Source organism: Panthera onca, chromosome A3, assembly GCF_046562875.1.
Source record: "Panthera onca isolate mPanOnc1 chromosome A3, mPanOnc1 haplotype 2, whole genome shotgun sequence".
NCBI lineage: Eukaryota > Metazoa > Chordata > Mammalia > Carnivora > Felidae > Panthera > Panthera onca.
This window is the reverse complement of record NC_138341.1, coordinates 47309230-47332512: the sequence shown is the minus strand read 5'-3', so window position 1 is coordinate 47332512 and position 23283 is coordinate 47309230. Positions and strand designations below refer to the sequence as shown.

Genomic DNA, 23283 nt, shown 5'->3' with positions numbered 1-23283 from the left:
TACCTATGATTTCAGTAGAAATTGATTCAGTGTTACCTATGATTTCAGTTTGGCATTTTGTTTTTTACTGAAATATAACAAGTATTCTAATGATTTTAGGATATACGGCTTCCAAATCTCTAGAAGAAACAAAAAAGGGAGAATAAAAATCTTTGTTTAACTCCAAAATTCTGATAGTGATCCAGTGTTAGGAAATGTAATAATAAAAATTCATCACATTATGAGGTTTAAAGTGAAAACACATATAATCTGGAACAATGCCTCCCAAAAGAATTTGATACATTGTAACATGTGTAGATTGCTTTTAACAAAACACAACACTTTTACTGAATAGAAACTGAAGAAGTTAATAACGTGATAGAGAATGATTATCTATCACAAAGAATGGCTAAAATCCTATATAATAGAGGCTTTCTCATTAAAATTAAGAAAAGACAAAGACAGCTGACTTTTCCATTTTTATGAAAGGACCAGTCAAGGTAATTGAATAAAAAAAAGTTTCTAAAAAGGAGTAAAAAAAAATGGAATAAAAAGTTAAAGTAATAATGATAGCTTCCTTGAAATCACAGAAGGAGCAATTGTAAAAAGATCTGAATTATTCTTAGTATGAGTTACCAAAAATATACATAGCTACACAAATGAAGATTGAAAAATTAATGTTATTTTCTTTTTTTCCACTTTGTGCATCTACTTCTTAATTTTTCTCCTTAAAAATATTTTCTTAAAAATTTTAATGAAAGTTATTATGAAAATATATTAAAATAAACTATATATCTAAATAAGAAATTGGGGTTACTGCCATAACATGGACTAATGAAGCACTAAAATTAGATTAATGCCCACAGCCTTCAATATTTTCCTTGAATGTTTACAAGTACTATTAATATATTGTACCGCATTCCACATAATTTACTTATATGGAAATAGTAGCCTGCTTTTCCTTGGAGCTAGAAAATCATGATCTGGAATTCTTCAATGTGAGGGAGCTGATTAGAAATGAAACCTTATTCAAATTTATGTTATTCATATCTTTCCTCTCTTTCTTTTCTCCTTCCTTCACATACACACATAAACACACACATGTGAATTTTATATGCATTATTACACTTAATATCACAGTTTTTCCAAAATATGATTTATCATCTTCTTTTTTTTATTTTATTTTTTATTTTTTTAAAGTTACATCCAAATTAGTTAGCATATAGTGCGACAATGATTTCCGGAGTAGATTCCTTAGTTGCCCCTTATCCATTTAGCCCACCTCCCCTCCCACAACCCCCCCAGTAACCCTCAGTTTGTTCTCCATATTTATGAGTCTCTTCTGTTTTGTCCCCCTCCCTGTTTTTATATTATTTTTGTTTCCCTTCCCTTATGTTCATCTGTTTTATCTCTTAAAGTCCTCATATGAGTGAAGTCATATGATTTTTATCTTTCTCTGACTAATTTCACTTAGCATAATACCCTCCAGTCCCATCCACGTAGTTACAAATGGCAAGATTTCATTCTTTTTGATTGCTGAGTAATACTCCATTGTGTGTGTGTGTGTGTGTGTGTGTGTGTGTGTGTGTATCACATCTTCTTTATCCATTCATCCATCTTCTTTTTTAAAATGGGAAAACACAGCCACAAAGAGGATAATCCTGACCTGCCATAAGATTCATAGGGAAAGAGCTGGCATCACTAAGACTCATGCCCATTACTTACTTCTCGTAAAGTCTCCACAAAGAGAAAGAATTGAAAATGAATGTGTTATTTCTTATAACAATTATATTCTGGTAAGACTATATTTGAGGAATTGACTTATATATTAAAGAAAAAAAACACAATGCAAAAAGTTGAATTATTGTTCCCTCATCCCCCCCGCCCCCATCCCAGATGTTACTGCTAAACTTAGGAAAAAGCAACAATAATGTTCAGACCATTAGAATTATATATAAAACTTTTCCCAAAGAATTTTAAAAGCTTGCCCTAGGAGTGTTCCAGGTTCCCATTCACTCTAGTTCCCCTTCATTCTAGTTCCTTCTTATCCTAACCATAAATAATATAAGTGGAATTGGAGATGCCGATTTCCACATAACATGTTAAATTTGTACCACCTTATGTACAAGTGGAAATTATTTTCATTGGAGGAATATTCTAATATTTGCTTCCTTACTAATGAAATTAAAAATAAGAAAGATATTATGCAAGTTTTATATCCTATAGGTCAATGTATTTGGGGAATAAGACAGCACTTATTTGGGGGTAATTTACTCCCCATGATCCTTTTTTCACATGAAGGAATTGCTGGTGGCTGAGCCTCACACCAGATTATGAAACTCTTTGTTGGTCAGTTCTACACAGTACAGCCAGGGATGGAAACCACTGACTCTAAACTAAACTTCTTGCCTTTATCTCCCTACCTCCCCACTTGTCACTCATTCTCTCCCATGGGAACAGAAAGGAATTACAGATTCAGTAATCTCTGGAAAAGGAACTGAGCATGCTTGACTCAGCTGCAGCATCCTTAGAAGCCAACCTGTCCTCATATCTACATGTTCTGGTCTGCTCCCTGTCTTGTGGTAAGGGGGCCACTGTTGGTGGGGAAAATCTATAGCTGTCCAGTGCTTATGGGATGAATTATTAGCATTCCCACTTGTCCACAGATCTAAAGTAATTTTCTAAACAGCTGTATCAGTAATAAAGGTCATATTTTGATCTATTAGTTTCATGTCTTTATTACACTATGGATTTATAAATGGATGAGTAGAAGGGCTATTATTTATATACCACCTGCCTCCCACAAAACTTCAAGAGTAGGTTTCCATTTTACTTTACCTTTACATAAGAGCTAAGAAAGCAAAGTGAGAGCTAAGAAAGCAAAGTGAACACATACACAGCAAATGTGGTATGTGTGCATGTGTGGGGTGATCACGGGTGTCATGGTTGGTGGTAGGGGTGGATAAATCAAACCAAAAAGAAACAAGAAGCAAACTTTAAATTATACACCGAGATTGTTTCTCATTCAAGATTAGGTATGTATCCACAAGCCATTAGTATCTTTTTTTTTTTAATCTTTTTTTTTTTTTTAACATTTATTTATTTTTAAGACAGAGAGAGACAGAGCATGAGCAGGGGAGGGGCAGAGAGAGAGGGAGACACAGAATCTGAAACAGGCTCCAGGCTCTGAGCAGTCAGCCCAGAGCCCGACGCGGGGCTCAAACTCACATACCGTGAGATCGTGACCTGAGCTTAACCGACTGAGCCACCCAGGCGCCCCCATTAGTATCTTTTAAAACTCTGAGAGTGAGACAGGATAGGTGGTTGGAGTGTAATGTCATAGGCCCATGGAAACTGATGTCAAACAGGCCTAGTTTTAAATCCCATTCAACCATATACAAGTGCTGTGACTTTAGGCAAATTACTAAACCTTTCCAAGCTTTAGTTGGCTAAAATGAAAGTCCACTATGAGCTTTGCATGAGGATTATATGAGATAATGTGTAATACCTTTAACACAGTGTTTGGCGCATAGTAACCAATGGATATTAGCTATTATTTTCATTACTTTGTAAATGAAGTCCTGACACCCAGAGAAAGATAGGTAATGTGTTTAATATCGCCAAGTTACAAAATTACAGAATGAAGCTAGCATCTACATTTTTTAACATTCTTCAACATCATACCCAACTTCATTCCCATAAACTTCATTCCCATGAACTAGTTCCCAGGAACTTAAATTGAGATTTAGTGCCTTGTTTCCTTAACGTGTTCTTTTCTGTACTTGAGATGTATACATCCATTCTTTCCGTTCTGCAGTGCTATTTATCAGTTCTAATGTAATGTCACCCCTTCCATGAAGCTTTCCAGATCATCTGGGGGCACTTGCTCTTTTATTAAAAAATGTAGCCTGGGGGCACCTGGGTGGCTCAGTTAGTTGAGCGTCCGGCTTCCGCTCAGGTCATGATCTCACAGTTCACGGGTTTGAGCCCTGGGTCGGGCCCTGTGCTGACAGCTCAGAGCCTGGAGCCTGCTTCAGATTCTATGTCTCCCTCTCTCTCTGACCCTCCCCTGTTCATGCTCTGTCTGTCTCTGTCTCAAAAATAAATAAACATGAAGAAAAAAATGTAGCCTGTGCCACTCATGTGGTATTAATCCAAAATTTCCTTGGGTTGAAATTAATTATAAATGTCTCTCAGTTATCTTGCTAGATTTTGTGTTCTTGGGTAGCAGGATTTGCCTTATTCCCTTGTGTGGTTTATTACCTTATATAGAATAAGCACTTAATATGCTTAATAAGCATTTGCCAAATAAAAGATAAATGAGAGAACCTGCCAATATTCACTTAGTACTGAATTTCTAAAAAAAATGAAATAACGAGATTGTGGAAACAATGACAATGTTAAATACAATTAAAATGCCATAGGTTTCATATAAGAAAGAAATAATTCTCTAGGATGAAAATTAATTGCCATGAAATAACTTCACACCCAAGTGGTGCTTCTATTATATTTGAGTATCAATTATATGATCCTTCCAACTGTTTTATAGAGAAATTTACATTGGACAATTAATACTTGATATCTAACTATGAGTCAAAGGAAGCTTGGTTTTCCCATATTATTGCTAACTCCCACAACAAAAACCCAAGGGCTACTAATAAGTTTTGGAGGAATCAGAGGAGCTACTTTTAAAAGGTAATACATTGTGATAAAGACAGAAAACAAAATAATCTACAGATCTACTGGCAGCAGGGTTGATAGATTTGCCTTTAAAAATATTACAGGGGCTCCTGGGTGGCTTAGTCGGCTAAGCATCCAACTCTTGATTTCAGCTCAGGTCATGATCCCATGGTGGTGGGATCAAGCCCTGGGTCAGGCTCCACACTGAGCATGGAGTCTGCTTAAGAATCTTTCTTAAGAGATTCTCTCCCTCTGCCCCTTTCCCCTGCTCATGCTCGCTCTCTCTCTCTCTCTCTCTCTCTCTCTCTAAATAATAATAATGAATAAAAAGCTATTACATTCCTTACTCCCTATACTGCTTCTTAAATAATATTGCATCAGTACTGACACTGGTTTAATGTAACTTTTAGTCTAAGTCTTTTTTTGATCCAAACTTATGGTTAGATTCATGGTACATAAATTTAATTCACATTGAGAAGGACATCACTATAAATAGTAAGATACTGAATTCATTAAATGAATAAATGACTGAATGAAACACTGCTATAGTTAGCCTTGCATCATGTTTTAGAATGTTTAGAGAAGATATTCGATTCACACTTCTCTGCAAGAATGCCTTCATCTCAGGATTTACACAATATTTTCATCTTTTTAAACATTTTCTAGACTAAGATCTAAATTTGACGCTCTCATTCTGCATGAAGGACAGCTAATTATTAACAATCATTTTCACAGAGGCTATTCTATTCTCCTGAGATAAGACTAATGTAAGATGAGTGAGGCACTCAGGTCTAATACACATTTTCAGGAGTGACAAAATACACAGTAATCAAGATAAATACTAAGTTAATGCAATATTTTAAAAAATCAAATCAGCGAACTATAACCCATAAATTGTCTGTTTCATTAGTGAAATTTTATTAGAAGTAGTAACACTAGGTAAATGTGTGTTCCATGTCCCTGGGATTTAGGCAAAAAATCCTTGTTGGTATTGATTAAATCACACCCTAATAGAAGTCAACATTTAATTCAGTCTTTTAATCTGCTCAAGTGGTATCTGAGGAATACAGAATGAATCAAAGTTTTTAAAATTGTAGAAAAACAATAGTATTACAGAGATCATAGTCTTTTAACACCTTTCTCTTCCTCCAAGAAACAAAATATGTCAGTCATTACACTCTTACTTGGACAAACTTCCAATTTTATTTAGACTATTTTGACTGCTTTTAGTTATATGGGCCTCTATAGACCTATGTTCAATGATTCAAGAAGACAAGAGATGTAAACCCTTCAAATTTGATGAAACACTAGAAATGGTCTTAGCAACATACATATATTCAAAGCATACTAATAGTTTTAAAAGGTGAGTTTTTTTTTTTTTTCCTGAACCACAGGGACAAAAGGTATATAAAAATACAAAATATATATTATTTATTTTCATATCATTATTTACTGATGATGACTATACCAAGAACATTATTAGATAAAGACACATAATATGATTTAGGAATGATCATTCATACTTTATAGATTAAAACAGAGACCTGATGTAAGCTAATTACTGGTAGACAACTATTTCAACAGATTTCTCACCCAAAAGTCCATGGCCTTTCTACTAAAACACATTGCTGAAAATAACCTTAGAAGTTATTTAACCCAACTTCCTTTATCACTCTGAAGAAAATTATTTTTGTGCTGATTGAAAACAGAATTGGTCTATGTATCAATTCTTCTGACTCTCCAGGACAGGGCTTTTCCATTACCCATGATAGAAGTGCAGCTGCCTCACCAGACGCATTTACTTGGAGATGCACCCACCCACTACGGTGAAAATGCTCAGAGCTGTACCTTTTTCTACATCAGCAGCCATCATACTCAGACATGCTGAGGGAGGGAATTGAAGCCTATAGCCAATGACTGATGTGGGGTGCTAAGTACCCAGCCCCTTACTTCGAAGTGAGACAGCTGAGGTGCCATTGATGCTCCACATTCTCTGTGAAATCATTTTGAACCGTAACTTAATACAAACCATACCTTTCCTTGGCTTCTTCCCGTCTACCCTCTACCTCACTGGATCACAGGTTTTGCTCTTGAGATCACTCCTGCAAATCACATCTATAACAATCATCTTCTCAGAGCCTGTCTGTATAAAAGTCACACTAAAATATCTGTGTTGACTCTTTTAGACATTTCTTTATTTTTATTTTATTTTCTAAATACCCTATCCTTTAACAAGCAAACTCTGTGACTCTTTTTAGCCTTATCACTGAACTGGGAAAAAACAAAAATGAAAAATATGACCTCCAGATAAACATGCAACTTTAAAGCTTTTGAAGAAAAAATCAACAGGGGGAAAAATACACTTGTCTAAAACTTTCTCTTCAGATTAAATAGTAGTCCTACCTCTCATGAAAGTATATGACTACAAAAAATTATTTTAAAAGTGCAAATCTTATCTTTTCTTAAATACTATGCATTTTCTTTGTGTTTTTATGCCTTTTATTTGATTTAAATTGTACCACATATCAAATATTATATTCAGCTCTTATTTCTTAAAAATGTTACCCTGATGACTTTGACTGAATTGACAGTTTACTCCCTGAAACGTGAAAAATGCTGTGTTAGCCCTTTCCATGTTTCCTTTCTGCGACAAAGGAGGAGGGGTACCCTCTCCTATCAAAGGCAATGAAAGTCTCAACATGGGCTCTGATCTTCATTCTTTCTTATATTTATAGAGGCTACATATGTCTATTTTTTTTTCTGCTGCATCTTCAGGCTGTAATGACTATTTCCACGGTATTTCCCATATATTACAAAAAAAAAAAAAAAAAAAAAAAGAAAAAAAAAGATTCCAAAAACACTCTCTGGTCCTAAGCTTCCCCTAGTTACTTTTCTCTCTCTACTCACCTCATTTGATCCAATCAGTTCCAGTTTCAAAAACTTGCTTTCTGCTCTTGGTCTCGTAGACATAACATGTTCTAGACTTTTCCACCAAATATTTGGTCACTTTTTAAAAGAATCATTTTGGTTCTTCTTTCTGTTTCCACCTAAATATATATTTCTAGCACAACATGCTTTCTAGGCAGTAGATTCAAATATTCAGTCCCTTATTGGCATCTCCCTCTAGATTTTTCACCCTCATTTCAAATATGATCTATCTACGCTGAAATCTCTGCCTTCATCTGCGCCTCAGGAACATATGCTAGACACTGTTCTAAGTGCTATGAATATGTATGGTATCATACATGTGCACACAACACGTAATCAACATACAAAACTTACAGATACATACATATAAATAAGGTCTTTGGCCTCATTGAGATTCTAACTTACTATGGAAAAATAAAACTACATATAGTTACCATTCAGTCTAGAAGAGTGTTTTGTAGAGGAATTAGGAGGAATTAGAAAGTAGTATGGTAGTGTGTAGCAGGCATACCCAAACTAGTCTGGGGTCAAGTACTATTTATGGAATGTTTTCCAGAGGAAGTTCTATGTAAGCATATTTGTACTTGAATTTAATTAATAAGATTAACTTAATAGAGGTGTATCAAACTTTGCACCTAGGAAATGGAAACGATAGCATGTATAGTATTAAGGATTTTTAAACCTGATTATTTAAGAGAATAAAATCTCAGTAAGCTTCCACATAGGACATACTTTTTCCACATAGGACACATAGGACATATTTTTTAACACCTTGAACTAAATAAAATAGAAATGAGTAATACAAATTTAAACCCATGACAAAAAAAAATCAAGCTCCTGGGGCACCTGGGTGGTTCAGTCGGTTAGGCGTCTGACTTCGGCTCAGGTCAAGATCTCATTGTTTGTGGGTTTGAGGCCCATGTTGGGCTCTGTGCTGACAGCTCAGAGCCTGGAGCCTGCTTCAGATTCTGTGTCTCCCTCTGTCTCTGCCCCGTCCCTGCTCACACTCTGTCTCTCTCTCTCAAAAATAAATAAACATTAAAAAAACTAAAAAAAAATCAAACTACTCAGATCATTTTATTTCAAAAAATATTTCTAGATAACTCCTTAATCAATGAGGAAATAAATCTAAAATAAAGCCAATAATAAGAACAAGAACATGACATAGAAATTTACAAAATATTATCAGTGTTCTATCCTGATAGATATTTATATGTCAATAATTTTATTACATGAAGAAAAATTAGTCTGAATATTCATTTTATAAACATTAAAAAAACAATCTATATAAAGTAGAAGGCAAAATAAAGATATCTGCAATTCATTAAATGCTAGAAAAACAAAAATACGATTAAAGAATATAGTCAGTGAACCAATAAAATATATATTTTTTTTCACAAATTTCACTTGGAAAAGAACCACTAACACCAAAGGAAATTTAAAATTAATACTCTAATGATAAGTATTAAGGAGATATAAATTATAAAAACACTATATATGTGCTAGAAATTTGAAAAATATGTATAAAATGGGCAACTTTTCTTGGTAAAATGCAATTTGACTTAACTAACTCAAGAAGTAGAGAACTTGGATAAATAAATTACCATGTGGACCATCTGTTGAAAAAATTTGAGAAAGGTTAATTTATCTTTTTTTACAGTAGTTAAAAGAATTTTTCCTACATTTCTACCACCTGCATCTATAATCATAATTTTGGGAATATTAGGGACAGGCTCACCTATATTTTTTACAGGACAGGGACAATAAACATAAACCAAGCCTACCTACTAACCATATGTTTAAATATTTAAAAGGTAAAAATAAGATACCCAGCTGGAAATTAAGATATGGTATACCTCCTATTCACAACAGATAAAATTTCCAAGTATACGTACATGAAACTAAAATTTCATATAACTGCAAATAGGCAAAATAGTAAAAACAATTTAGTTGTTTAATTTAATTGTTTAACTGATATTATACATGTTGGTAGCTGATGAGTGGGATATTTATAAGAAAAATAAAACAAAGGCATTTTTTTAAATCTGTAAGTGTTTATTCTATACATTTATGATTCTTTCTTTCATTTCAGCAAAGTCACTAGTTAGGTTAAGTCAAGATTTTGACACAACTATATTGAAGTTCTCCATTATTTTTTAAATTTCATCATAAATTTTTATTATATTATTCAAATTTTTACTTTCTCATAAATTGCATCTATGGTACTTAATTTCTCTTTTTTTCAAAATTTTCTATGTGGCATATTACCAAAAAAAGAAAAATTACAAACAATAGCAGCATATTTTTCAGGTGCCTAAAATCAATCTTCTTTTGAAATTTAGAAGAATCATTTTTTAAAGATTTTAAGATAATTTAAATCTTTTCCAAAGTAAAATAACCAGATTTAAATCTGATTTTTTTTTGTAAACCATGCCAAATCACTGTCGATAGCACAAGTTGAAAATTAATTTGATTTTCTGCTAAAGATCCACAATTTGCTTTTAGTGTATGTCATGTCTTATGTTTATTAAATAAAATTGTTTTTACAGGATTTAGATGACATTATCATTGTGTTTTAAGGAGTTTTAAGGTCAAATTTTATGTGTGCTTCACATATTTCATCTTTGGTCAGACTCAGAAAGCATCATATATAATAGTTTAATTTTTCAAAGAATATCATTGCTATCAGCTTAGGCATACAAAGTATAGACTGTATGTGGAAAAAAGAAAGCTTTTGATTTTCAGTCAAAATTCTAGCCTGTGCATTTCCCTCTTGTTCTTGACAATATGTACATTACTCAAATGAAGCTAAAGTTTTAATTTCTGAAACTAAATTAAATGTTAAATATTTTTATAAAATAAAAAAAATCATAATTCTTATATTTAAGAACTCATACTGTTGCCAGTATAAAATGACAGCATGCCTTACTCATGTTACTTGTAGAACTACTTATATATAAATCTGAGAGGGATATGTGTTTTTAATACCACAGAATATTTTTCAGGACAGCGTGCAACTGTTGCACACCATCAGGATAGAGAAGCAAGAAAATGGAAACTCATCCCTTCGGGGAAGTGAGTATGCCAGAATCCATGAGATTCATGCTAAGAAAAAGGACTTAGCAACTTGATTTATCTTCTTTCACATAAGCACTTCTGTTGCTTAAATTTTACTGTTCTGAAATAGTGGCACAACTCACACACCTTGCAGGCATGTGGCTATGGTTCCCTCCTGTTCTGAGGCTTAGGGTGAGAGATGCAGAGAAATGTTCCTCTCATGTAGTGATGGGTGCTCGCAAGAGATCTTCTGCCCAGGTCTTGCAATGCTAATGAGAGGAGGAGCCCATCAAAGCAACATGCCAATTATCCTGAGGGTAGCATTGAAGGAAATGGAGAGAACCGGGTCTCTAACAATGTCATTGAGCCCCTGAAATAATCACCCCGAGAACATGCCTACCTCTAGAATTCTTATGGGAGAAAATAAAAGTTCATTAATTGAGGCCACTTTTAGTTGGCATTATCAGCCAGGATTTGAAGAGCAAAGCAGAATCTTCTGGTATGTAGAATTTAAGAAAACACTTGAGTATGTGGGATAATGGAAGACCAGAAAGCCATCACTGAACATCAACCTGAAAAGCTAAAATGTGAGGTTCTCAGCATTCACATGTAATGCTAAAGAATCTGTAGAACTTTCCACCAAGTACCCAGATAACACCAACAAATTAGGATGTTCTCAAGAGGTTATCGGTAAATTGCTATAAATTTCTGGCTACAATAGCCATCAGAGAAGAGCCTTCCAAATCTTGCATAGTGGCCTCTCAGAAGAATCTGATCCTTAACCTATGGGCAAAGGGACCCTAGGTAACATGTACTAAACCCTGTTCTTTGGCACCCACGGAAAACAGCATGGATACGACCTATTAAGATGCCAAGTTTATTACAGACAATTCAACATGTTTGGATTTGCTTTCATTTACAGTAAAAAAAAAATACCCACATCAGAGCACCATAAGCATTCAAATTAAGTAAAACAAAAAAAGAGAGACTGTGTTTTAAAGCTATCATAAGTTAGGGGCGCCTGGGTGGCTCAGTCGGTTGGGCGTCCGACTTCAGCTCAGGTCACAATCTCGCGGTCCGCGAGTTTGAGCCCCGCGTCGGGCTCTGGGCTGATGGCTCGGAGCCTGGAGCCTGCTTCCGATTCTGTGTCTCCCTCTCTCTCTGCCCCTCCCCCGTTCATGCTGTGTCTCTCTCTGACTCAAAAATAAATAAACGTTAAAAAAAAAAATTAAAAAAAAAACTATCATAAGTTAAAAAATTTAAATTTAAATTTTATAGTGTTTTCTTTATATACTATATGTAGAAACAATCAAAATGTTTGACAATCCATGATTAATATGATCCCCTGATATATCATTAATTAATTTCAGTAATATTCCATTTTGTTCTTATATATTTACTATGTATTCATCTGTATTTTTAAAATCATTTAAAAGAGGCATGTGCTGGGGCACCTGGATGGCTCAGTCAGTTAAGCACCCAACTCTTGATTTCAGCTCAGGTCATGATCTCACGATTCACAAGATCTAGTCCCATGAGCCCCACGACGGGCTCCTCACTGAAAGCACAGAGTGTTTCTCTCTCTCACTCTCTCCCTCTTTCTCTCTTTCTCTCTCTCAAAATAAATACTAAAAAAAATAGGCATGTGCTATATTTTAAGAAGTTTAATGGGTAGGATGAAGTAATTGTTTTTGAGAGAGAGAGAGTGTGTGCACACATGAGAGCAGGGAGGAGCAGAGGGAGAGGGTGAGAGAATTTTAAGCAGGCTCTGCACCCAGCACCAAGCCCAACTCGGGGCTCAATCTTAAGACCATGAGATCATGACCTGAGCAGAAATCAAGAGTTGCATACTTAATCGACTGAGCTACCCAGGTGCCCCGAGGAATTAATTTTTTATCCTACCTGTCTTTGCTATAATGATATGCTTCTGAAACTATATTAGGATTAATTTACAACTTGAAAATGCTTAATAAATTATTAACATTATTAATATTTATAAATATTTCCCTTGGCAGTGTTCTATAAAATATATAACAGGTTAATACTGAAGAGATAAGTTATTTGAAAATTTTAAAAAGCTAGGCTTTTATACCTTAAATAAACAATTATAAACATATTTAATAACCTTTAATAACATCAAAAAGAAAAACTTAGCATTTACTGTAAAGAACTATATCTAAAACTAAGATCATTCTTTTTTTTCAAAATTTATCAAATAGATGCTTTCAATGCACTGTATGCAAGTTGTGAATACAGATAATGTCAAATTTCTGTCTTTAAACTAATATGATAAAGATTATACATAATGAGTACTTACAATACATTATATATATTATATGTTTATAATGAAACTGTGGCAAACCAAACTCCAAAGTTAATAAATTCCAAAATATAATCATTAATATGATAAATTAATAATGATTCATTTCAATTCTAGTTTTCTAATCTCTAGGATAGGTGGGCAACCATACAATTTGCCATACAAACAGGACATGAAAACTCTATTAAGAGAGCACGGTTGCTGTTAATTATGGTGAGTCCTCAGGTTCAAACAAGAATATATGGCCATTGTATGGACAGGAAAAATCTTCATCGAAGAGGTGCTATCTAAAATGGATCTTGAAGAATGAATCTCATAGAAAAATTTCATATATGTGTAGAAAAGTTATTAACCTTGCAGGGCAGGAGGAAATCAGTTCTTCTTCTTATGGCTCTTGAATATTCATATTAAAACCTAATATATTACCTCAGAGAATGAAAATATTTAACATTTATTAATACATAAGTAATAATGGGGTATTCATTTAGCTATTGTCATTTTCAAAATGTTAGTGGCACTGAAGAGAGATTTTATTTTTAATAAAGGATAATATTGGCCGGAATTAATCAGTGTTCACAATTAAGCGGCAACATGAGAAGTCTGTAACACACAGACTATCAAAACAGGACAGGGGAGGAGATAAAACACTAATTTCTATTTAACAACTTTAACTTAAATTTTAATTTAAGTTGAACCTAAGATTTATGAGTCTGAGTTTAAAAGAAAATATATATGAATACTTCATACAAAAATATGTGAGAAATAAGTCATTTTAAAGAGAATTGGTTGAAAATTTAGAATAATTTAAGAAATAAGTCAAGGACAATACAGTCCTTTATTCCAGTTTTGAGTGTATACCAATTTTTTTTTCATTCTGTCATTTCCTTGGTCTCCTCCCTTTGGATTTATGAGATCCAGCTCCTAAATCTGTTGGTCAGTTTGGCAATATTTTTCTCTCTTGATATCAATATGCCTACTTTTTTAAAAATTAAGGCATCCTAAATTTATATCTCTAGTACAGTGTTGAATAGGAATGGAAAAAATGGTCATTCTTGCCTTCCTCATAATCTTATCAGGAATTTCTTTATAGTTTTCCCATTTAAGTAGTGGGAATAAATGAAGACATCCCTCAATAAGTGTGTTCCAAAGAAATTACTTTTGAGAATACTGATATTATATAAGAAATTAGGTAAATAAACCTGATGCCATTGTTTACTCTATATAATCAATACATACCGTAAAGTATAACAAAATAGTAAAACCATCCTTAGTTTTTCCTTGTATCTACCTTAGGTGAAATGAGAAACATTATCAGTTACTCTTATTGCAGGTTGCTGATACTGGAAATTATTAGACTTAATAACATAAGGACAACTGAAATAGGATAAATTTCTAGTCAAACACATTAATATAACTAATACAATCTTATTATTTGTAATAATTGAGGTCAATCTGTTATACCTCCAAAACACTGTTCTGTTCACCTTTATGCAATAAATCTCGTATTGGAACAATAAGTGAGTTGGGAAATAGCACACTGGAATGGGGTCTCAGTGAAGCCTCCTTTTTTTTTTTAATTTTCCATCTATTTTTTTATGAGGCCCTGGGAAATTAACTCATTTTAGCTGAATTTCAATTATTCTGTCTGTACACTGTCTCTTGTGCCATGATCAATTCTTCTCATCCATTTACCTAATATATCAACATAATAGGTTAATTATTTTATTTTCATTTATTGAAAACCTGCTATTTCCAAAGGCATAGAAAGTTCTAGTTCTATTCCTTTTCATGCCCTATATCAGCGAAGGGAAATACTGCATTCAATCCTATTTTCACTTAATTTTTCATTTTCTTCTTAAGAGAAAAAGAAATGCATACACAAATAAACATGGTTTTATGTTGATAGATACGAATTTCAGATGGACTAGACTAGATCATGTAGAACAGTGAGACAATCAAACCTCAATAGTTTACACAACAACCTTTCATCTGTTACTAATGTAAATTACACATTAACGGTTGCTTTGTTCATTGCACATTCTCTAAGACCAAGGGCAACCTAGACTTTATTTTGGCAGCCTCCAATTCACTGCCTCAGTGGGATACTACTTACTGAGTGCTAAATCAATAAATAAATTTAAATATTACCTATAGGGGCACTTTATAAATTGTCTCCTGAAGACACTTGGCTAGAAATTAAAGACCTGAATCTTAATAATAATAGCAAGTACTTATCCATCACTTGCCATGTACCAGATAATAAAGCTACACATATTTTAGCTCACTTGGCCCCAAACAACTACCCTTTGAGGCGGGTATTATTAGTATGCTCATTTTCCACATGAGGCAGTTAAAAACACAACAGATGAGCAGCTGGCCCAAGATCAAATGGCTCATAAGGGCTAAAGCCAGGATTTGACCTTAAACGATCTGGCTCCAGAGCCTGGGCTGTCTCACTCTGCTACAATGCCCCCCTTAATGGAGGATTCCACCTTCACTAAAGTTTCTAACTTTGAAGTTTATTTATTTAATTTGAGAGAGAGAGAAAGAGAGAAGAGTGGGAGTGGGGGAAGGGCAGAGAGAGAGGGAAATAGAGAATCCCAAGCAGGCTCCTTGCTATCAGCACAGAGCCTGACGTGGAACTCCATTTCAGAAACTGTGACGTCATGACCTGAGCTGAAATCAAGAGTCAGACACTTAACCGGCTGAGCCACCCAGGCGCCCCTAAAGTTTCCACCTTTGGAGCAGTCATTTTCCTTGTTTTGTTTTGCTTTGTTTTCCCTTCTATAAAGAAAGGAAAAAAAAAAATATTGAGACCAAATGATCCCCAGATCACTTTCCATTTCATGAATCTACGAGTAAGATAAGGAAAATGTTTTGAAATGGCAAAACTCTAGATACAAGAATCTTCACAGTTTCTAAACAGATATAACTGACACAAGTGACATAAATCTCACTTGTAACATCCGATCCTGTCATGTTGTTGTACTTCAAAGACAAGGAACAATTATATCTGTTCAATAAAGGACGTTTATTCATTATAATTAATTAATAGCAAACATAAATCAGTTTCAAGAATGCCATGCCTAAGGTAAGTAGAAGCATCATGTTATAACCCAGAGAAATTTAGAATCAAAGGCATTTGAAACAACCACTGATTAAAGACATCACAAATTTCTCTAAAAAGTTCAAAACTTCTAACTTTTTTTAGCACTTCAATATCTCCAAAAAGCAGTTATAGAATCTTAACTTCATAGTCAAACATATGTGAGAAATGCTAGATTAAGCAAAATTAAGCAAATTTCTTAGAACCTTTACTATGATGATAGAATCACATACTTAGAAAGAACAGCCTTTCCCAATTTACTTAGCTGTGAAACTCCTATTTCTCTCATGAAGCATGTTGTGTGAATAATGGTCCCTGAAATATTCTTTATGAAATACTGATTTCAGAGTTCAGAGAACAAGAAATAGAAAATAATGAGTTTATTTTAAATCCCCAGGAACATGAAAGAAAAAAAATAAAATTTTAGCTCTTTTAATAATGTAACTTTCTGATCAAAAGTTCAATTTCTCTGTGGCTTGATATACTGATATATATATATATATATATATATATATATATATATACACACACACACACACACACATATATATATACACAAACACACACAAATTATCAAATCTGTATGTTGTCTACACATATATTATTTATCTCTATATATGTATGTGTATAATTATTATGTATATATATTATCATATATGCATAACATGTGTAAATATTTTCATATACACATAATATACATATTCAAATATAAACCCTTGTTAGTCAAGTTCTGGACAAAGTAATCAACTTTCTAAAACGGTTATTAACAACATGAATATCCATACTAGAAGACTCTATTATATGTATCCATCTTCTCAGAAGAACATTTTATAGGGTGGGAGTTGATAAGAATCACTTTAGCTAGGGTAAAAATGTCCAGTGAAATATAATCTTCCCTCATTTTTTTTCCCAAGCTACAACTCAGCTGCTACAAAGGTCAGCAGTTACAGTCCTCAGTGGATTCTTAGAATGTAGAATGAGGGAGTTTGAAATGATTTGTTCTGTCACCTGTTCCCAGAAAAACTGACATAATTTAATATGATGACTGTCTTCCTTTACCTCATTAAACTGGTAGGGGAGAGCTGGATAGAATCCTAAGTAATTTATGACTTACTACTTATAAAATATGAGTTTGGGATTTTCCCTCTACTTGGCCACAACTGCTTTCCTGTTCCCACCCACTAGCCAAAACATCTGTATGCATATATTAGCAAACCTGGAGTAAAACCCCTTCAAGTCAGTGAAGGCAGTTGTAAACAAGCACATCATCACATAGATATACAACACCACCTATGGCTTTTAACAAGACAGTAATTGGAGAAGGGCTATCCTTTATACTACCATGGCTTAGAATCAGCGGGTTACAAAAAGAGAAAAGAGGAAACATTCAAAGTATGAACAACAAATAAGGAAAAAGAGAGAAATTAAAAAACCTTCAGATAGTACTCTAGTATAGTGGCTGATAGGCTGGTGAGAGGTTAACTACATAGGTATTAAGAAGGGTCTGCAAAGTATGTTTTCAAAAATAGAGTTTCTGAAACCAAAATGAGAGTCATCTATCACAGGAGTGCCCAAGAACAAACTGCTATCTTTCGTTGCTATTGCCTAGAATTAGTCTAAACCCATGTGCTAACTTTTGCTTTACAATTCTGATCTCTGGACATGGGAAGTTATATATATGTGTTTAATTGAATTTTTGGAAAAATAAATAATTATCACTTAAATATAATAATTTGGTTGACCAAACTTTTTCAGAAGCTCTGGCAAACAAAGAGGTTAGCATACATCATTAGCATATACAGGGTAGTATAATTCAACTCCAGAAACAGAATGCTGAGAAAGAAGTAGCAATTTTTCAAGCAGATAGACTATATTCAAAACGAAACAAAAGGTTAGTGTCCTTCCAAGCTCCTTAGTGAAATAAATGAAATGAGCATAAAAGCAAAAGTCTAATACATGCCAAAAAGGAGCAACATTCCATAGCATTTCTAATAAACCTCCTTGTAATATTAAAAAATCACAGCTTGCTAGGACTTTTATTATAAATAAATGAAATAGATTATAAATAGTTGGCCATAAACCTAACCTTCTTCGATTTGTAGAGTACTTACCAAATTTCTAAATATGATTTTTCATTATGCTTCTTTTCAGAGATACTACTAGGGAAGAATGTCATGAATGCTATTTCAGATCTGTCATATATAATCTTCTAATCTGCCAACTTTTTGCAACTAAAGATGAGTTCATGTACAAGCTGACAAGAGGTGGGGATGAGTCTAGGCTTTCTTGAAGGTTGTTAAAAGTTTAAGTCTCCCCCCCCATTGTGAAGATACTCTCTGAATTGGCTTGGTAATTTTTATAATGACAGCTGCTGTCAGGTGAGAGGGTAAATTATTCAGTTCAACTGGGAATGTTGTCAGGAACGCTAAAAAGGTGCTAGAAATAGAAGTGGTCGCAGATAGTGGAGAGAGTGACTTGTGTAAACTTATCAAATCTCTCTGGGAATCCTGGATGTTTCATTTCCCCCCAGGTATGTTTTAAAGTCATTGCTTCTGCTGAGGATTACCCTTTCTTTCCATAGAAAGTGAAGTGGAAAACTTAATCAGATTAGCTGAAATAGGAAAAAACTCAGACATGTCAAAAAATCTGGAGATTTTGGCCCTGACATCCCCAAGTCTGAGAACTCCTTACAAATGGTATTACTACCAATTACTATTATTAGCAGTGGTATCAACAACAGTACTACCAGGGTACTACATAGTTTAACGTATATATCCATAAATGTCTGTACCTTTCAATTCGCTCTCTAGAAGTGGTCAACCAAAACAGGTTACCGTTTCATATTGCAATCTGGATAATTATTTTCTCTAGACAAGACAGATTCGAAGACATACTAAGCTGGGTTCCTAAAGATCTTACAGGACTGTGGTACCCTAAACGAACAGGACTGGAATTATGTCATCCTTTGGTGTAAACTGAGCTATCAGGGCAATTTCAGAGAGTTGGTATAGCTGTTGTTCTGCTCTATTTCATTTTATTTTTTGGCTTCTCGGTATTTTTTAAATTTCTGACTTAGTTTCCAATTTTACAAAATTAGAGATTTCACATAAATATATAAATTTGTATCTTCTAAGGAAAAGCGGAATATATGGAACAATAAGGATCATGTTCAAATCTAGTAAGAGTGAGCACTAACGGAAGAGCTGCAGTTCCCTGGAAATGCCCAGAGGTCACCAGAGTGCCCACCTGGCTGGCTTCTCACATTTACATTGCCTATCTGGTCTCTATAAACGTCTGAGACAGAAGTTTTCAGTAAACCATAGAAAAATCTAAGTAGCAATAGGTTCTTACAAGTGACCAGAAAAATCAAAACAAAAACAAAAAAACAATAGGCCATCTCAAACTGGTATAGCAAACTATTTGAACATTACTTAAGATGGAAGGTCTGGCAATAGGAATCCAGACCTTCCAGTAATGATTTTTACCCAGTTGCCTTTGAGGTCTCTGGATAGTGGCTGACAAGACCAAATGAGGTCTCCCACTATCAGGAGAGAAAGGAATAGGTTACTCAACAGCAACAATGACAAAGGCCCAGGCAAATGCTATGTTATACAACTTGAAGGTCCTGGAAATGGTCAAGGAATGGTAAACCATAAACGGAAATGATTCCAAGAACTAGATCACACTGTTATTGTTGGAAGAGCAGCACATATAACTACAAAGTGAGATCCAGTAGACATGGCTTATTTACGATCTATTGCTTTTAGGTCAAGATCGGTGTTAGAATCTGGCAACAGCCCCAGTGGGTGCAACACCCCATTACTGCTATGAGGATGAAAACGGTGCAAAGCCTCAAGTCTGAGTTATAATAGTTGTGTGTTTCTAGAACGGAGATCTAGTGTATTGGCTTAGCAAACACAAGTGATGACTTCATCTTGATGACAAGGTTTTTCAAGCTGTGGGGATACAGAAGGAATCATATATAGAAATTTCATTTAGAGGTAGTGGATATTATTCACAGGAGATGCATACTTCTGGCGTAGCCATTGTATGGTAACTCCCCTCTTATGCTCAAAATGTTACGTTATCAGGTTAAATTAAAGAAATATGTTGTTCCATCAAGATACCTTGAAGAAACTTAAAATTCAAGGCAGCACTGGTCTTTTGCTTAGTAACCTGAGGTAGAGGATACCTGCCTTCTCTTTAGGCTACAGAATAAGTCACTATGGCAACTCTGGACCTGAACTGAAGCTATATGGTAAGTGTCTGGTACCATTATCTGAAATGCCCTGAAATTCACAAAATCAGTGTCAAATATAAAGACCTGGGCATTACACAATGTCCTTTTTTTACACTGACATGTAACTCCTGTTATCACCCAAAACATATCCTTCTTGCAAACTAAGTCCATTGCAGACATCACAGGGTATAGCAGAAAACGGAACGACATGGTACTGACCAGCTGGATGAGCTGGGGTCAAACATTGGGAACTTTACTTCTTCATGTGTAAAATAAATATAATATTAGTACCATGCCAGGGTTGTTATAAAGATTACTTAAATAAAACATATAAGGTGTTTAGAACTATTCCCTGAATAAAGATTGTTGATGATGATTTTGAAATGGAAACAAGGTAGGCTACATTTAAAAGAAAACCACATTTAATACTTCCTGAAATAGAATGAAGCATTTTGAGGAATGGATTCTAGCAATTATTGCATTTGGTGGATGAAGCCAGGAGGTACTTCTATTAGTTCTATTCACTAACTCCTATTTATTCTTTTAGTCTCAGGTTTGATGCCACTTCTTCTGGGAAACTTTCTTAGACAGGCTAACTTGAGTCAAGTGCTTCAGCTTTGTGTGTTCATAACATTCTGTCATTCTCTGATCATAACGCTTTTTGTGATTCATTGTGAGGAACTGTTTAATTAGCCATGAACTCCATGGGGTCATTCATTCCAATTTATGCTGTATATCAAGCACAGTACTAGGCAGATAGGAGGTATTCAATAAATAGTTGCTAAATGAACGGATACATTAATCTATCAATTGCCATAGTGCACCTACCCACTCATCCCCCAACTTGGGTAAGAATGCTATAAGTAAAGCCATCAGATATAAAACCAGCAGCACCCAGAACTGGTGTGATAATTCCCAACTTAGGTCTAATGTGAAATTATTATGACACTAAAGCATAAGACTGTTGGTATTACATAAGTCCAGAACTAATTGCAATATTTAATAATTCCCCATGCTTGGAAATCAAAAGGGTGATTACTTATCCATTAGAAGGTTATGAACATTTTCCAGTCCTGGAATAAAGAAGTGTTTAAATGTTGTACATTACAGCAGTCAATTATTCATTCACACAGCAACTATTTGAGTAGCTCTTATCCTAGATTTGAGGGATGCAAAAGTGAACATGATAAATATGGTCTTTTGTTTTCATGAAGATTATATTCAAGAGAGAACTAGAGAAAACAAAGAAACAAGAAACCGGGCAAACGAGATAATATCCAATATTGAAAGGTGTCATGGAGGAGAGTAATATTGGATAACGGGAATCAGATGATTGAGAGGAAATGAATAGGGCTATTTTGGATTAGACAGTCATGACTTTTTATTTCAGAGATGAACAATGAGAAGTTACTAGTACTGAAAAGATCTGGGGGATACCATTCCAAACAAAAGAAACAGCACAGAAAAAGGCTCTCAGGGTGTATATGACACAAGTAAAGGACCAGGAGAGCATAAAGGAAGATAGAGCATAAAGAGGAAGTGGGAGAATGAAGTGAAATAAGATAAAAGGGTTATGGGATGGGGTAAGATCCTTTAGGCTTTGTGCATCATGGCAATTTGGATGTTAGTTGATTGCCATGGATACCCATGGGTTTTTGCTTTTCAGCATGATTTAGGTTATTAAAAACCACCATGGCTGTTATAAGGAAAATGTACACATTCTGTTATGAATGCTGAATGAACACAATCTATATATACTTCAGACATCATCTTAATAATGATGTTGCTAGAGTTTTTGCTTCTTTTTCAATGCTGCATAATGATTTCAAAATCCTTCTGGCTGAACACCGCAGTCCAACTGTTCTCTATTTTCCAACATCCCCCAAATGATTTTGTTGACGGATCAATAAAAACAGCCTTAATTAAGGTAGTGCAGGTCACATTTCACATCAAAGATAGCTAATATTAACTGGAACCCAAGATTACTGACCTACAGAAAAGTCTCCTACCGACTATGTGGCACCACCACACAAGTTATCCTACACAGGTGGCAAGGCTAGTCATCATTTCCATGATGTCTCTTCGGAGTCTGAACCTTTCCACACAAAACGGGACTTGCCATTTTCTCTTTTGTTTGCAACCAATTGAAATTCATATTGAAGAAACTTAGAAAATTTTGGTGTTTTTTTTTCCTGATTTCATTTAGTTTTCTCACCAGAAAACATTTGGGACACACTTGCATGTTACCTTCTGTTCTCCTTGCTGCGTGTGTCATCAGGGTGAGGTTATAATTGATGCTGACTCTCAAGCTGGCTGTGACTTACTGTCCACAGCAGAGCTGAGCTCACAGCACTTGGCTATTTGTTATAAATCCGTACAAAGTTTCACAAGTAGGTCTCCTTGATTACCTTTAAATGCCTATAACAGTCACTGACAATTCTGAGCAGTGTGTAGATTTTAGCAGGCCTGTAGGTTCTTCTTACTATTTTTGGCTCATAAATAACTATGTATTGTATGTTCCATCAGTTATTTCAAAACAAATCATGTTCTATTTTTTTTTTCTCTCTCTCTAGATGGGAGTGTTCCTGCATACTCTGTTCCATGCTAGGTACTGGTTAGGGAAAGCTGAAGAAGACATGATTGCTCTTTTTAATGGGTATAGATATGGTTGTTTAACCAACAATTATATGTTATATCTGAGAACTAGGTGCTATAAGCATCTTTAGCTTCCTCCATCCTGCCCTCTTCCATGCACCAGTAGAACCTAAATCATTGGAAGCCTCCTCTCCAGAGGTGAAGTTTCAATAAAACTTTGAGGGACAAATGGAATTAATTCTGTGAAGAAGGTAACTGTTTGGATACCTAAGGGGCAGGCAGGACTGGGGATCCAGAGCAAATGTGAAGACTGTAGGAGGAAGGCAGCTTCCTCTCACTGAGTCAAAGGGAAGAGGTAGAGATTTCGGTAGAGATACT

At 34.6% G+C, this 23283-nt stretch overlaps 1 protein-coding gene and 1 pseudogene across 1 annotated transcript in view; one reads left to right on the top strand and one right to left on the bottom strand.

Moving 5' to 3' along the window:
- The window catches only part of LRRTM4 (leucine rich repeat transmembrane neuronal 4), a 706981-nt gene that overhangs the window by 379641 nt on the left and 304057 nt on the right, over nucleotides 1–23283 (bottom strand). The gene's annotated exons all lie outside the window — the stretch shown is intronic.
- Nucleotides 19651–23283, top strand: part of LOC132688163 (large ribosomal subunit protein uL10 pseudogene) — a 40471-nt pseudogene continuing 36838 nt past the window's right edge.